General features: G+C 33.6%; 1 protein-coding gene across 5 annotated transcripts in view; it reads right to left on the reverse strand.

Moving 5' to 3' along the window:
- Positions 1-14495, reverse strand: part of LOC101900139 (cytotoxic granule associated RNA binding protein TIA1) — a 279044-nt gene that overhangs the window by 139458 nt on the left and 125091 nt on the right. The window lies entirely within an intron of this gene.

Genomic DNA, 14495 nt, shown 5'->3' on the forward strand with positions numbered 1-14495 from the left:
TTTTATAAATAGAAGAGCTCTTACGGGTCTACCCTACGTAGGTGAACAGAAGAGCTTTCGCAGGTTCCCCACAGGTCTTAAAGTTCTATAAGAAGTAAACCGGAACTTTTAAGGACAAATCCTTCGATGAATCTTTCATAGTCTTTCACTGAAAGCTTTTAGAGTGCTTTTTTGTAGGAAAAATCTATGCAGGACCCTTATAGACAGAAAACCTTTAACAAAGTCCTTTACAAACCTTTGATGAGATATTGTATAGAAAGGATAATTCTTCTTAGTGTTTTATATACATAATACCTTTTATTGGTTTTTCTTTAGGCAGAAAGTCTTCTCCGAGATTTCTATAGGGAAAAGAGGTTTTTTAGGTCTTCTATAGAATAAAGGATTTCTGTACAAAAAAGAGCCTGTCTATGGATAGAAGGACTTCTATTGTGGGAAGACTTTTTACGAGCTTTTCAAAGATATGAGACGTTTACAGATTGATGTATACAGAAAATAATTTCAAGTTTTTTACACAAAAAAAAAATCAGCAGAAAATGCACAGGTCTTCTATAGGGAGAATACATTTTACTGGTTTTCTGTAGAAAAAAGTCTTCCCATAGTCCCTCCATCTAAGGAAATTCTTCTTTAAACTTTGCATACAAAGTATATTTTCTCATATTCTGCAGATTTTCTATAGGCGGGGGAAGTGATCTATAAGGAGGGGAAACTTTTATTGATCTTCAACAAACGGAAGATCTTTACAGCAGACCACCTTGAGAATATATTTCACCAATATTCATTAGAGAGAAGGTTAGGTCTTTTGGTGCCAGAAAAGCCTTACAGAACCTCTAGTGACGGAAATCTCTAACAAGTCGTCTTCCAGTCAAAGCAGACCTACCAAACAGAAAATCCTCTACTGTTCTTCTTTATAGAGATTTTCTATAGACAGGTTCTCTATAATCAAGTATTCTATAAACCGGACTTCCATAGAAACTATTTCGCACATTTTCCTAGGCCCAGAACTTTTTGGAAGTGCAAACAATCCTATTTTTCCGAAGACGTCCAATATTGATAGTGTCATATAAAAAATGCAGCAAAGTCAAATGCAATAATTCTTAAATTTATTCTAAAATTTTATTGAATGAAATCAAAAAATGTCGAAAATAGCATCAAATTTTAGAATTAGTTTAGATTTGTTCAAAATGATCCTTTGGACCTTTGGCACCAATTATGGCCTTCAAACGGCCAATGAAACCGCCACACACTACCCGAATGTTGCTCTGCGGTATTTTGGCCCATTCCCGACGAAGCGCTTGCTTGAGGTGATCGACACTCTAGTATTTTTTAGTGCCAACCGTGCATTTCAAAATACTCCAGACACAATAGTCCAACGTATTGCTATCCGGAGATTTTGTTGGACATTGTGCGCTGGAAATGAAGCGAGGAATCTCATTTTGTATCCATTTTTGGGTGGTGCGTACTTAGTTTGATGGTGCTGAGTCCTGTTGGAATGTCCAAGGTCTGCGGCCAAAATATTTGCGTGCCCAAGGTTTTAATACACCCTCAAGAATAGCCATAATATTCGGCATTTATTCTAATGCCACTGTCGATGAATACGAGCGGAGAGCGACCATCGGCTGTTATGGCAGCCCACACCATCACCATGGCCGGCGCTTGAGTTCTTGTGGCCAACCGAAGGTGTACATTTTAGGCCGAACTCTTTGGCAAGTAAACACGAACATTTTGTTTGTTGACGAACTGCTGGACAGCAAATATTTTCTCATCGGAGAAAACCAAATTTGGCAGTTCACCACTTTCGGCCAAGCGAAGCAACTCTTTAGCTCTTTTGAGTCTATTTTCTTTCTGTTGCGGTGTAAGTTCTTGCACTTTCTTGGACTTTCAATGGCTTTACCCCGAGCTCATTTTTTAATATTTGCCGAATGGGATATTGCGATATGTTCAGCTCACGAGCCATTTTTTGACAATAGTATCACTCTTTTATATACAGAATGCAATATACAAAGGTAGACGATTTTTTACAGATCTTCTCTAGATAAATTAAGCCCATGTTGTTGACATATATGGTTCCCGAAGTACATTTCTTATCCTACTGCCCTTAACCATCTGATCACACACTCCACCCCATTGTTTTGCCCAGAACATTGTTAAATTGTACTGTTTTCTATACTTCTGTTTGTGTTATTTGCGTTAAGTTAGTTTAGTTTTCATGCCATTCCGAGCGACCATCAAGCCAAAGCCATCAACCAGGCAACTAACCATTCGACCATCCATCCGTTGATGTTGTCCTCAACTTAACTTTTACTGCTGTTGAATGAATTCAATCTGTGTGTGTGTGTGCAAGTGTGTCTGTCCGAGTAGGTTATGTTTAGATATGGGTTGAGTTTTGGTCTTTGTCTTTGCATATTTTTATTTCAACATCATTGTTGTTGTTGGCTGCTGCTGCTGCTCTTTCCACCGGGTTTCTATTGTTTTGTGAGTTTTGTAGCTTTTACTGCTTCATTAAGTCTTCCACTTTTGCTCACTTCCCCATTTCCTTTCTTGGAGAAAATGGAGACGGAAAAAAACATTTTCACAAGTTTTGCAATTTTATTATTCACAATTCAAATTTTGTGCAAAGTTGTTCATTTTTTTCTTCTTCAACCAAACTTGCCACCACTACACACTCACTCATACACAATAGAAATTCATATGAATATTTTTTTTTTCTTTTGAGATAGCCAAAAGAAAACATTGAAGACAATTTCTTTCCATTAAAGACTTCCCATCTCACATCGAGAACTTGTCAAAGTGTATGTGAAAACAAAGCATACACACATTCATTCATGCATACACACACATACGTTAGGAGAAAAAAGGTTTATCCTTAAGCGTTTAGGAAAAAAATTGGGATACAATACAGCCGGCAAAAAAGGACCCAAAACTCAAAAACACTTTCCGAACTTTTATGTTCATTTAAAGTGTGAAATTTACAAATTTTCGTTTGTAGAGGTAACAAACGAAGGTCACCCTAATGGAGTAATGCCCGAAAAGGATTGTGGGTGGGTGGACAAGTTGCAAATTTGATGGATGACTAAATGGTTAAAGGACTCAGATAAATCATAAATATGTTTTGCTAGTCAAAAACAGGGACCAGTTGTTCTTATGACAAATATGTATTTCTTGTTTAATTTAATCAACATTAAATATTTAAAATTATTCAGGTATCATTTTTCATGGAAAAATGAAAAATTGTTTAATGTAAATCATATTTTCTTTCTCTCAGCATTAGAGTAAAAGGGTTGTTTCTTCAAGAAATTTGCCCATAAATCATATATATTTTTAGGGTAGAGATGTACAGGATGTTGCTCGATATCGGAAAGGAGGGGGGAATACAATGTTTACACCTGACATTCATAGGTGTGATGTATTAGAATAGAGAGAAGAGAAAGAGAAGTTTCGAAGTGGCCAATTAAAATATTAAATCCAAATACTCTTCGTCTGGCAATGCACCATGGAGCTCATTATTGTCTAAAATGCCACAGATTGGATCTTAACAGGTTGGCGCCCAATTTATAATGCTTAATGTCATATAGCTAAAAAATAAGACTTCTACAGGTCTTAAATTTTAGGAAGAAGTTAGCCGGGACATTTGATGACATAACCTCTTACTATTTTTATAGGCTTCTATTGATAGAAAGATTTAAGAGACCTTCCTTGGAGGATATATATAGACAGAAAACCTTTAACAAGGTCCTTTCCAAGCATAAGACTATTCACAAGATTTTCTATGTGCCACTGAGCTAAAAAATAAGCCTCCTACACGTCTTAAATTTAAAGAAACTTCTTCCTTAAAAAATAAATATTGTAGGTCTTCTATAGGCAGTCGTATCCGAGACCTCTATATAAAAAAAGTTTTAAAGGTCTTCTATAGAAAAAAGGCTTTTACAAGGTTTTCTGTATACAGAAGAGCCTCCTCAAGGTTTTTTTTATAGATGGAAGACCTTTGGCCAACGCCTTCAAGATTTTTTTGGATCCGAAGGACCTCTATTGTGTGACGACTTTTTACAAGCCTTCCGAAGACATAAGATATTTACAGGTCTTCCATGGATAAATCCTTTCAAGATTTGTATTGACAGAAAATCTATTGTGGATCTTCTATAAGAAAAAAATTGTTTCAGTTCTTCAGTCGATCGTAGGACTTCTACAGGCCTTATTTATGCAGAAGATATTTCTGGTCTTCTATACTTCCTGTAAATAAAATAACTTTCGTAGGTTTTCTATGAAGAAAGTATACGATTTTTTTGCCTTCTATAGAAGACACTTTTATGCCCTACACCACATAGTGGTAAGAGTATTATGTCTTTGTGCATTTGTTTGCAAAATTGAGAAGGAACCGATATAGACACATAGTTACTTTTGAGGATATTCATAGAATCACTTTCTGAGTCGATTTATACATGCCAGTCCATCTGTCCGTCCGTCTGTTTTTTTGTGAACAATATGCAGGTCGCATTTATTATCCAATTGAGATTAAATTTTTCAAAAAATATTTGCTTGGCCCAGGGCTGACCCTATTGAATTTATCGGTATCGGCGCAAATTTAGATATAGTTCCCATAAATATCTTCAAACGATTTCGGTTTAGTTGTGCACCAAATGACCAATAGCAGTCCAAATGACCCAAATTTTTGGCACATCTGACCAAATTTAGTCTAGAAGAAAGTATATCAAATTTGGTGAAAACATGTTCAAATATAGCTATTGCTTCCATATATATGTTTTATCCGATTTGGTGTTAAAGTCCCTCACATTCGTAATATGCACTCCACAAGAATGATACAGCCAAAAAAAAAAAAAGACTCTGCTAAAATTTTATCAAGAACGGTTCGGATTTGGATATAGCTCCAATATATAATATTATCCGATTTAAGGTGTATGCACCAAATGGCTAATATTAGCCCAAATGGAGTAAATTGTGGCACTTCCGACCGAATTAATCCTAGAATCAATTACATCAAATTTGGTGAAAATCGATTCAGATATGGCTATAGCTCCCTTATGTATGTTTCATCCGATCTGATGTTTGAATTCCTTGCTTTCGTAATACGCTCTCTACATGGTATTCGGTACCAGATATCTAATATAGATCAGAAATACTTTTACCAAATTAAATCGAGATCGGTGCAGATTTGGATATAAATATAGCTCTCATTCCTATCTTTCTCCGATTTCAAATTAGAAGTGCACCAAAGGTATAATATCAGCTCAAATTAAATAGATTTTTGGGGAAATCTGTTAATATATAGCTATAGTGTCGATATATATGTTTCAAATCTAGTGTGAATCAAGTCAGAATGGGATATACCATAAATTAGTTCCTTTCGGAGCATAGTGATGTAGGGTGTCATAAAGTCGGTCCCGTCCGATTTTTGAGCGTTGTAATTGGTTTATTAATGGGATCAGTTTTACAAAACATATGGTAAGAAAGCATTTTAAAGATCTTCTATGGAGAGATCATCTCTTATAAGTCTTCTGTACACAGAAAATATTTTTTTTGTCTTTCATATACAAAAGAAAACATACTTAAATACTACACTTTCCTGGTCTTCTGTAGATAAAATCTTCCCACAGCCCCTCTACCTTCAAATCTTGAATACAACATAGATTTCTATTTTAGGACGGATATATTCTGCAGATATTATATAGCCAGAGGAGGACGCCTACTGGGAAGAAACTTTTTATAGATCTTCAACAAACGGAAGATCTTTACAGCAGATGACAACAGACCTTTGAATGTCGCCTATACCTAATTGATAGACTTGTGTGGACGTTTTCGGGTGTTGAGGAGTAAACTGAATTTGGGTAGATAAATTATTCAACAAGTGGATATCAGAGGTAATATTCGGTAATAATCTCTTTTCCATAAGAAAAAAATATCAATTTTTAAAAATTTCTATTCAAAATTTGTAGTTTAATTATATCTTCCCAGGTACTAAAATTTGAAACCTTGCAGTCCTTACCCAGCACAAAAAAAGGTAGCTATCCCTGTGGGGCCTACGCTCGATGATGTATGTATATTTTTCTCTATATAAAGCAACACCACAAATCTGTATTCTAAAATAACTTATTAAGCTCATCGTTCATCCGATATATTATTATATATTTATTATAAAATGCATTACTCAATAGAAAGCACTTCGTTCATCCGATATATTAGACTTTCATTACGATAAATGTTCCGCCAAACTTATTTTAAAATAAAAATATTACAATAATTTCAATAATAACAATATTTTTATTTGCCTAACAAAGCCAAAAATGTATATATTTGTTTTTATTAAAAAATATATTTTTTATTGATCCAAAAATCTGTTTTTATTGTTATTTTAAATCCAAATCAAAACTTATTGCATATTGTACTTCTCTCTCCCATACTGACACAAAAAAAAATCAAACATTACTGTATGCTTTTGAGTTCTGTTGGCGCAAAACAGACCCATGATTTGGGGGCAGGAGAGCAGTAAAAACAAAAAGAAAACAAAAACGATTATTTGATTTTATATGGATGATTTTAGCATTGACCACAAATTTATTTCGATTTTCCATTAAAAATGATAGCAATCTTTGATTTAAATTATTTCCAAATAATTCATTCGTTATCGTACCACACATTTTGCAACTAAATTCAATAGAGAAATACTAGCCAGCCACCCAGCCAACCAAACCATTCAGCCAAGAGCGTATATACATAGCCAGCCAACTCTTTAACTATTCATTTTTTCGGGTTGACTTTCTGGCCAAAATAGGAAACACAAAAAAATAGTGGCAAAAAAATCTGAAATCGAAATACATATAAAATAAAAGGCAAACAAAAACAGCATCTGATATGTGTTTTGGAATTGGCTGTAGGTTGGTTGCCAGCTGCATTGGAGCGAGGTAAGAGTGTAAAGATTCTATAGCTTAAAATAAGGCAATTTCATGAATGACCACATAAATCGAAAGGATAAAAGCACCCCTAGGACATGATTTCAACAGCTCATACTTCAAAAGCTAAAGAATTGGGAAATGCTAAAGAAAAACAAAAAATAAACAACAACAGCAAAGGGAACGGAAACTGGAGAGCATAATACAGTGGCAGAGAAATGTGTTTTCATTTCCAGTTGAGCCATCAAAAAAGAATAATTACTCTTCTTCTGAAAAAATAAGCTGAGGTCAATATAGAAAAAGTTTATTTCAGACAATGAGCTGAATAATAAATTAAAGACAGGATAAAAGAGAAAAAGTAAGGAAACAAAGAGAATTCTCTAAGATAATTACAGAGGGTTATAGAAAAATTTGTTTATAGCGTAACGTTTTCGAAGTAATTTCTCATTAACTGTCCAAGTTTTTTTTTTTTTTTTTAAGTAGAGAAACAAGAAAAATTGTTGTTAAATCATAAATAATGTCCAGCATAGTTGTCCTCAAAATGCTTAATATTTGGGGATAGATTTATATCGTAGCTTTGCCATTTCCTGTACATTCTAAAAATTGTTGTCATATGGTCTTCTTAAGATTCCAAAATATGTTATTCAGTTGAAAATGGGGACTAACCTTCAAAATAGTATTAATATTCCGTCCCATGTTGGTCACTTCAAAATCTGTGACTCAATTATTTTGCGATAAAAATGTGAATAATTATTTTTTTAAACCTTAAAATTTTTTTATAAAGGGAAGAAATACAAATAAATAAATTAAAAAAAAAAAATAATCTCATAGTTAAATTTTAATAGCACAAAAATCCAACCTCTGGTACTACCTCAAATCGCATGCATTTCAGCTTGAAAATGTGATTATAACCTTGGGCTGTTGAATTTCAAATATTCATTGAATGATAAAATAAAAAAGAAAGATAATTGAAAAAGTCTATAAAAACGCCGAATATAGGTAATTACCGTTATATTGGGGCCTATGCGAAGACCTGAATGATAAAATAAAAAAGAAAAAAATTGAAAAAGTCTATAAAAATGCCGAATATAGGTAATTACCGTTATATTGGGGCCTATGCGAAGACCTGGACCTGCATAGACAATTTTCTGTCACGGGCTGTAATGCCTACAGGGTGCAATCAAATTCAGACTGCTGTCATCTCTAAGTCACTCGTCCTACAGCTGTTAAAATTATTCCAGTGACAGCTCATTATATTGTGTACAAGCGTACAAAAGCACTCTGGTGAGAATTTTCCAGAAAAAAAGTTATTCGTGATGGAATTTGGAAAGCAAGGTTGACACAAAAAAATATCAAAGTGTCGATCACCTTCGCCGGAAATGCTCCAAAATACTGCAGAGCATCATTCGGGCAGCGTGTGACGGTTTCATTGGCCGTTTGAGGCCATAATTCGTGCCAAAGGTGACCAATTCGAACAAATCTAAACTTAATCTAAAATTGGATGCTTTCATTCAATAAAATTAAAAAAAGTAAAAATTATGGCGTTTGACTTTGTTGCAGTTTTTTATTTCACCCTGTATAGTTAATTTTCAATACAAAAAGTCCTGCTTACCTAACACACTCTGAATACAATTTTATGAACCTACTTCATTTCGTGCGAAAGGTAGAGTATAAAGAATATGTATACTTTGTGGGGTCTAGAATGTTTATTTCACGCAGTTACAATCGGAATGGCAAACTTACTACGCATGGTGGAGTTTCGAATATACAATTTAAAAAAATTTTAAATTTAATTTAAAATTTTTGACAAATTTCAAAGCTCTACACTAAATAATGTGGCTAGAACACCGGCTTGCTCGATTTTACTCGCAAGAGCTCCGACTTGCTCGATTTTACACGCAAGAGCTCCGACTTGCTTGATTTTACTAAGGGTAAGAGTTTTTCAAGTCGTTTACTCTCCACACTTGTGTTGTTTTGTGGGAGTGCTTGGAAGTGAACCTATTTGAAAAGTAAAAGTAGTGGTAGCCAAATGTTCGAAATAGGGTACGAATTAACTCTTAGAGTGATATAGAGCAGAAAAATTTTAATACTGAATAATGTGATTTTTGTAGTTGCAAACAGGTTTTGAAGTTGCTGTATACTGCAGCAAAGTCATTTTGAGAAAAGTAGTCAATACCAGCAACCAAAATACTAGGTACTTAGCAAGTATATAATATTCTCGATCGTGGGCTAATCTTACTTCTTAAATGAGGAAAAGCAAACGCGCTCATATTCGGGTGGCATAGAAAATACTCTACTCGTAAGAGTATTTTCTCACGACCTCTGGCGATTTTCACTCTCTATTCGAATTTGACCGAGAATTTTGGAGCTCTGATTTTAGGAGATGTAAGGAAATGATCGAATTTTAAGTTTACTGTGCTTGATCTCAGACAAGTGTATCGAAGTTATGACAAAATTTAGTATACCCCATCATATAATGGGGGCGAAAGTCACATGTAGTCACCGGGAAGGGTATTGTCTTTATTGCCATGATTATAAGTACATGGTTGTACCCAATGATTGGAAAATTAAATTTTTTGCAATATTGAAGAGCATTTCTTATAAAAAAAAAAACTTTTAACTGTCCTTCGAACTTTATAATGTACTCAATAAAGCCTACATGTATTCAAGAGAAAAAACACTGTACCAAAAAAAAAATAAATAAATAAAAAAACAAAACAAAAAAATAATAATAAAAAATAAAACAAAAGCAACTTAAGCAAAGTATAGCCAATGGCCAAACAAACGTTATTGAAAATACCCGCAAAAATAAGGCAGCAGAGGAAATGAAATGAAAGCCATAACCAGTTAAGCCCACATATAAATACGGAAATACTCATTCACACACACACACATTCATACACCCATTATGCATGGACACAACAAATGTGAAACCTCTCATGCCTAGATGAGCAATCATAAAAGACCAATCAGCATAAAAAGCTGGCATGAATAAACTTTTCAAAAGACATTTCTATTTTATTCCCCCGGCCATCCCCTTCCATTGTTCGAACAGAACACAAGAGGAGTGAGATGTTGCCGCATCTCTTGTTGGTTGGTTGGTTGTCTTTGGTCATTTGTTATATTTTGCCAGAGATGGCCAAAAAATAAACGAGTGTGTTAACTTTTTGGAAATATCATAAATAAATCATAGTACTTCATGCACACATTGAATGGATGGATCCGAGAACGAAAAAAACATCGAGAAACCAAGCAAAGGACAAACTTATGGGCCAGAAATGATGACCACCTTATGGTGCTAAAGGCTGGACGGTGGCTGAATATATTTTAGTTTTTTTTTTTGTTCTTAGTTTTTTTTTTTTTGCTGTGGTATTTCATGGCTATGCCAATTTGCTGCTACTACCAGTACCACAACCATTCGTTTGTCGCAAATGCAGATGAGTATATGAGGAAAAGCAACTACACAACAACTTCATGGTTAGTTCCTACAGTGTATGGCTTTGATATTAGAGAGGGAGAGTCAGTCCAACCTGGAAGGAATTTTATAAATGTTTGTATTGATATTTTCGTAAAACGAAAATTTCCGAAAAATGCCCAACTCGAAAAGGGTAGAAGTCCTAAACACGTAGTAGAATTATTTCAAGTACAGGGTGAGATGCAAAAACTGCAACCAACTTCAGACTGCTGTCATTTCTAAGCCACTCGTTCGACAGCTGTTAAAATTATTCCAGTGACAGCTATAATGTTTACAAGCGTACAAAAGCAAGTGGCTATAGTTAGAGAACTCCAGCATTTCAATGTGAATAAATCTTTTGTGTCTCGTACCGCCGCTCGTTACCGTGATACTGGTAGCGTAGCCCGACGTCAAGGAAGTGGACGGAAGAAAACAGCAACATCAGCGGAAATGGTTTGAAAAGTAAAGAAGCGACTTGATCGAGACCCGCATCGCAGTGGTCGAAAAATGGCTCGTGAGCTGAACATATCGCAATATTCCGGCAAATATTGAAAAATGTGCCATTGTACCACCCAAGAAGGGTTACAAAATGATGTTCCTCGCTTCATTTCCAGCGTACAATGACCACCAAAATCACCGGATACCAATTTGTTAGACTATTATGTCTAAAGTATTTTGGAAAGCAAGTTAGGCACTAAAAATACCAAAGTGTCGTAAAAATTGATTTTGTTGCGTTTTTTTTATCTCACCCTGTATATTTGGTACGCGAGAAATTGAATTTAAATTTCGTGGAAATCAATTCAGATTAAAATAAAGCTTTCATGTATACACATGTCTCTTTCGATTTCTAAATTCATCCCCACTACAGCCCTCATACAAATCAAGTAAAGACATTGTAGGTATGAACTATTTTACCCAAATCCCCAATAAAAACGTACACTAGTTACGGTAAAGTCTGGGCTGATATTAATCATTTGATGCACAATAATTGTGTAACCGCATAAAGATATATATGGGAGCTATATTCAGATCTGAATAGATTTGTAAAAAAAATTTGAAGATGTATTTCTGATCTATATCAAATGTCTGGTACCACATATCATGTTTCTGAAGAGTATATTGCAAATGTGAGAGACTTATGCACCATATCGGATGAAACATAGCGTCCGTCAACTAAAATAAAAACATCCATGGGTTGAAAGTTTGGTTTATACGTTTCTGCGACTGCCACAAATTGGTTAGCTAACTCATCGTTTGGTAATCGAAATATTTGCTGGGATATACTCTGCCCGTCGAAATTATATTTTTACTGTTTTTTTATTTGCTAAGTTTTACTAAATCTTAAATCCAAACCTTGTGAGATTGAAATTTTGGCGTCACAATTTATCCATCCAACTGCTGTACCCAGACCCCCTGTTAGATGTCTTAATGTAGACAATCAGTTGATTTTGGGTGTGTGTGTGTGATATTTACGCACGACTGCAATTGGAATATATTTCCATATGTTGTTGTTTTTTTTTTTTTTTTCATCGCTTTTGCAATATTTTATCCTCGAAAAATTGCTGTGATGCGCTAGCATCTCACACACACAGTTTTCTCAGAAGCGACCCAAAAACCCAAGCCGGGCCATGATGACTGGTGTCTTCTTGCCAAATGACTATTGTTTCGAGTATAGGAGTCGAGTATTTTATCTTCATCCTCTATCTAATTTTTAGGCATTTCTTGACTGGATTATTGCCATTTCAATATTATTATTATTATTAGAAGAAGAGTATCAAGCCGTTTTCGATTGGGTATAAAACCATAGCCATAATACTGATAAAGTAGGAGTTATATGACAAATAAATTTTCTATTATTTTTTATCGTTCGTTACTGTTTTTTGGCATTTTATATTTGACTTTGACCAAAAAAAAAAAACCAAACTGATTTATTATGTTATAGTATGTGACAATGCGAATATTTCGTTATATATAGATTTGAGTTGTTGTTGTGAACCATTTCACTGATGTCCTCTTGGGATATTTTACAAATGTCCATTATAGTCGTTTAACAGAAATATTGTCGAACAGCAGCAGCAACAACAACACCAACGGCAATACTATTAACAAGAAAACCCTAAATCCAATGACATTGTCCCCAGTGATTGTTAGTTTGCCAGGGAAAAGGCGTCTTTATAGTCATAGTATATTTACGGCCCTTCCTACACCCAGTCACTCACACCCAATTTTAATTCCTCTTGCCATGAAACGAAAACGAAAAGTATTGATGTCACATGGGCAAAAAAAAAAGAGGCCAGACGACCATACCCCAAAATCTTGACAGCTTGACTTTTTAATTTAATTGTATTATTTGGGATTTTGTGTGTGTGTGTGTGTGTGTGTGTGTGTGTGTATCGGCCACACTTTGTAAAGCATGAATTGCTTATACAGATATATTTAAAAGGTTTTTATGGGATCATATTATTGATGATACTTTAATATTGCTAAATGTTTGATGTGACCGTTTTTTTTTTTTTTTTGGTGAAACTGAAAAAAATTGCATGGCTGAGAATATAAAATATTTAATAGATTTGTGGTTAATCTGCTGTGATAATCCAATCACATTTTAATTACAGATATTTCTTGTTCAAATATATTAAATATTGAATATTCCAAAGGACAGTGGCAAAATATTTATAAATTGAAAACAAGATATTGTGCATAATATTGAAAATATTTGTAGGGTGTATGTTGTTGTCGTGTAATTAATTCAGGGAAAATCTTTATATGTATGTATTATATTAAAATTGTCTGTACATAACTTGTCAATATAGATTCAAGTTTTTATGTAGACTCCAAAACGGTATGTTAGATGTTCGACCCATTAATATTTTTAAGGGGAAGTTATATTTCCACAAATAGTTATTATAATAGATCACAGTTTTGGCATAACCCCATATAAAAATAAGGCTCAATTTTGGGCACGTATTTACAGAAAATGGATCCACATATATAACACCCCCTTATAAAGGCACCAACACGATACGATAAACATGGTGCTTTAATTCCAAAAAGTGAAATATAATTCAATAATAATACCAAAAACGTGGATCTTAATTTATAAGTTTTTGCAAGTTAGATTTCTACAGAAGAAGAACCAAAAATACCAAGAAATGGCGACGTAAAATGCTAAACACATAGATAATAATAATAATAATAATAATAATAATAATAATAATAATAATAATAATAATAATAATAATAATAATAATAATAATAATAATAATAATAATAATAATAATAATAATAATAATAATAATAATAATAATAATAATAATAATAATAATAATAATAATAATAATAATAATAATAATAATAATAATAATAATAATAATAATAATAATAATAATAATAATAATAATAATAATAATAATAATAATAATAATAATAATAATAATAATAATAATAATATATATAATAATAATAATAATAATAATAATAATAATAAACACGTAGGTCATAATGAGTCCTAGTTGGTGTGGCGAAACATTGTATGTATAGGTCAAGACTTTGGTATAGCCCCATATAGCAGTACCTCCCGTTCTTCGGTATTTTGATGATGTTTGCCACATTTTCCCATGAATATGTCTAAAAATTGGTATTTGTGGGAAACTCTTTAGTAAATTTAGGAAAAAGGTTTTGTCAAAAATAAACCAGTAAAGAAAGTCTTAAAGTCGGGCGGGGCCGACTTTATGATACCCTACACCACTTTGCTAATTTAGTAGAGCTGCGCATAACAATTAAAAGTTTTTATGAGAGAATTCAATCATACACGCTATGATTATAATTATAATTTAAAGTTTAAAGAACTAAATATGCCGAAGCATTTGTATCTTTTAAATTCGGACTTGTATTGCCCATTTGGTGCACAATACATTTGAAATCGGATAAAAATATATATGGGAGCTATATCCAAATCGGAACCGATATGGGAGCTATATCCAAATCGGAATCGATCTCGATAAAATTTGGCAAAGATATTTCTGATATTCGTACGGCTGTGGGTAACAAATATGACAAATCGGATGAACAGTATATATGGGAGCTATAGCTATATCTCAACCGATCTTCACCAAATTTGACATACTAGCTTCTAGACT

Source organism: Musca domestica, unplaced genomic scaffold (assembly GCF_030504385.1).
Source record: "Musca domestica strain aabys unplaced genomic scaffold, Musca_domestica.polishedcontigs.V.1.1 42, whole genome shotgun sequence".
NCBI classification, from domain to species: domain Eukaryota; kingdom Metazoa; phylum Arthropoda; class Insecta; order Diptera; family Muscidae; genus Musca; species Musca domestica.